General features: G+C 40.0%; 1 long non-coding RNA gene across 1 annotated transcript; it reads right to left on the reverse strand.

The window, feature by feature from the left end:
- On the reverse strand, positions 469 to 1,484 carry LOC110271865. Its single transcript, XR_002362692.1, has 3 exons — positions 1,370 to 1,484; positions 1,311 to 1,314; positions 469 to 1,241 (listed from the first exon to the last, which is right to left on the reverse strand). It is a non-coding gene; the product is annotated as an uncharacterized LOC110271865 (long non-coding RNA).

Consider the following 3,568-nt stretch of genomic DNA (forward strand, 5'->3'; position numbering starts at 1 on the left):
TTCAAGAGATCCGTTTACGAAAACAAATACAAACAAAAGAAAACTTATCCTTTTAAAGTAAATTAATTAATGTCATAACGAGGACAAATTAGCATTTAAACACAGTTAACAGAAGAAAAATTTAACATTGATCATCATCATTGGTATATAGCACTTTTTTTTCATAATAATAGTCAAAATAAATATAATTCTGGAATAACCTGACTTTAATTGCTTACTAACACATTATAAATACCAAATAACTTAGTTTTGCTTCCCCATGTAGCCGAGCAAGAAAGGTTTTCTATTAAGTTACAGTATTGATATTGTTAGTAATATAAACATAGAGGTAATGACCAAATCAGTACTCGAAAGATTAAAACGCTGACATTGCGGTACCTGACTATTGTAATCGACAAAATGGTACTTGGTTAATTTTAAAAACTGACAAGCATGTCCATAAACTTGCCGGACCAAAACTCCGGTGAGGACAATACTTACCTGGACACCGGATTATGCTGACAAATCATATTTTAATTGAGTTGTAATTTTTAATTAATTAATTTGTTAGCCTAGGTGGAAATTGATTTCATTTTGCCCCAAATCAAAACTCTTTGCCCTAACAAGCTCTCTATGGCAGAACCAACAGCTTCAATGACGCTTCTCATAGCCAGCTGGTTAACACCTTCTTCCCTCTTCATCTTTGTCAACCTCGTCATTGGCACCATTGCCATCACCTCCCGCTTCACCTCCTCCCACAACAACCGAATTCAAGAACATGAACTCCAACACCCTTTCACTCGCTCACCCTCCCTCCTGCAACGAGTCAGATCCTTCAAACTCACTCATCAATACACTTACGACACAAAGCCGAGTACTGCCGAACCGGCGAGTTCACTCAGCCTCAACTCGTTCGAACATCCTCGCTTTTGGAACGAGTCAGGTCCTTCAATTTCAGCCTCCACAAACACGAAGCCACGGAAACATCATATGCAGAAAAAACAGATCATAACCAGGCCCAGGCGCAGGCCCAAACCAACCAACCAGCGGCGGCCACCTTCTCCTCCCTCGCTCTTACTAGCCGAGCCACCGTGACCCTCCTCTTCGCGATATCACCTCCAGCTCGCGTCCAGCCTCCGTCTTCTTCCCCTCTTGTCCGAACCCTAGCCTCGCCTCAGCCTCCAATCATCACCACCGCAGCCGGCGTCTGTACCCACAACCGACACAGAGCCACCACATCTCTCTCTTTCTTCTTCTTCCACCTCTCCATCTTTCCCCTGTCCGTACCCTAGCGCCGCCCAGAACCACCGAACCTTCGCGGACCACCCAACGCGCCTCCACACCTTCACTGTTTCGACGCCTCACCTCCGCGATTTCACCATCGCAGCACCTCACCTCCGCCGAGCCCAGAACCTAACCTCCAACCACATCGCCGCCGGTTCTCCTTGGCTCTGTGCGAGATCCACCACCTCCGCGAAGCTCTCTCTCCCTCTATCATTAGTTCCCTAACCGCCAGCCACCAACAGCATCCTCTTCACCGGACCAACACGACGGCGAGCTTCTCTTTCGCCTCCCTGTTCGCCGCTATGACTCCACCTAGAACAACCGATGCCACTCCTCTTCCTCTCCTTTCCTGTTTCAAAGTGGAAGTAGAGAAGCAGAGAACAGAAATTACAGATACAGATCGAGATGTTGGAAGTAGAGAAGTAGGGATTCAAGTGGCAGAAGTTCAGAGAGTTTGTTAATTTGGGATTAGGACAAAGAGTTTTGATTTGGGGCAAAATGAAATCAATTTCCACCTAGGCTAACAAATTAATTAATTAAAAATTACAACTCAATTAAAATATGATTTGTCAGCATAATCCGGTGTCCAGGTAAGCATTGTCCTCACCGGAGTTTTGGTCCGGCAAGCTTATGGACACGCTTGTCAGTTTTTAAAATTAACCAGGTACCATTTTGTCGATTACAATAGTCAGGTACCACAATGTCAGCGTTTTAATCTTTCGGGTATTGATTTGGTCATTACCTCTATAAACATATAAGAAGGGAAGGCAAAAGACAACGTATCCACTTATTACCTCAGCTACTACCACAAGTAACATGCACATATATCAATAAAGCTTAGTTTTTTATTATTGAGATGCATAAAATCTATTCACCATAACAAAATTATCTTAAAGCTATACTGTTACATTAGAAAATTAAATCACTAATGATCTAACACTTGAGAATCATACCCATCGCCTCTCTGTGAATCAAATTCTACCTTTGCTGCTTAGTCTTGTTCAGATTGAGACGATAAAGATGCTTTCATGATCCTGATAATACCAAAAACTATCTTTATGCCTAAGATCAGAATTTCAAAATAGTCGCACAATCACAAAATATAAAGGGGAAAATAAAAACCTTGGTGCTGGATGGAAACAAATAGTGAACATTATATTAGTTGTTCTCTCGTGAAACCAATCTTTTCTTTTGTGAAGTTCACATAGGGTCACAAGCGCTTTCTTAACTCATGCTTCATCCTCTTCCTTTTGAAAACAGACAAAGAACAAACACATACACAAACATTCATTCAAGTGATATACCAATTACAGAGAAAAATTTCTTTGTTAATGAAGCACTCAATATACTGAAAACTATCAAGTGAAAATCTTCAAAGCTAGCTGTATATATGCCACCAAATCCCAATAAACTATTATCACATATAAGCAACTATGAACAAATTAAAGGTAATCAACTAACATAATTTCTAATTACCACAATGGCATCAGCCCAGCGAACTCAATATAACTCTAGTTTTGCCTTGTCAGCCATTTTACACTGTTGATCTTTTTTCCTCTCTATCAAAATATTTTCAGCCTGAGCTACCAAAGCACTATGTGCAGTAATAGCATTTTTAGCCATAGATTCTGCTTCAATGCATCCAAGCTCTTCACTGACTACGTCAAAAGCATCTTTGGTAGTAAGGGCAATAGCCACTTGGGCATTGGTTACTGATTTCTCTGGCTGGAACAATCGTGTATAGCCTTGACCAAAAACTTGATACGTAAAAATTAGAATTATTTTTTTCACGTATTTACTACCGGCAAGTATACCGGGTCGCATCAAGTAATAAAACTCACTTAGAGTGAGGTCGATCCCACGAGGATTAAAGGATTAAGCAATCAATGGTTAATTGATTATTCTAGTTAGACAATCATTTTGGAGTGATAAGCAACAAAGAATGTAAATAACTAGAAATTAAAAGAAAGTATACGAAAAGTAAATGGCAAGAATATACATTGCTGGAAAGTAAAATTGCACGAAAGTAAAGAACATCAAAGTAAAGTGCATGGGAAATAAAGTGCTGGCAAGGAAAGTACAAGGAAGTAAAATTGTGAGAAAGTAAATGACGGAAAGTAAAGATGGAAAACATAAGGGATTGGAGATGTTGATTCCTCTTGAATCAATGGGTCTCACTCCTTCTCAATCATGTAAGATAGATCCATGGCAGATTATGAGTAATTAAATCCCAATCTCTTGGTGATTTAATTTCTCTTAACATAATCAATTGCCACTCTCGTGATCTAATTGGTCATGAGAAGAG

Source organism: Arachis ipaensis, chromosome B05 (assembly GCF_000816755.2).
Source record: "Arachis ipaensis cultivar K30076 chromosome B05, Araip1.1, whole genome shotgun sequence".
NCBI classification, from domain to species: Eukaryota; Viridiplantae; Streptophyta; class Magnoliopsida; order Fabales; family Fabaceae; genus Arachis; species Arachis ipaensis.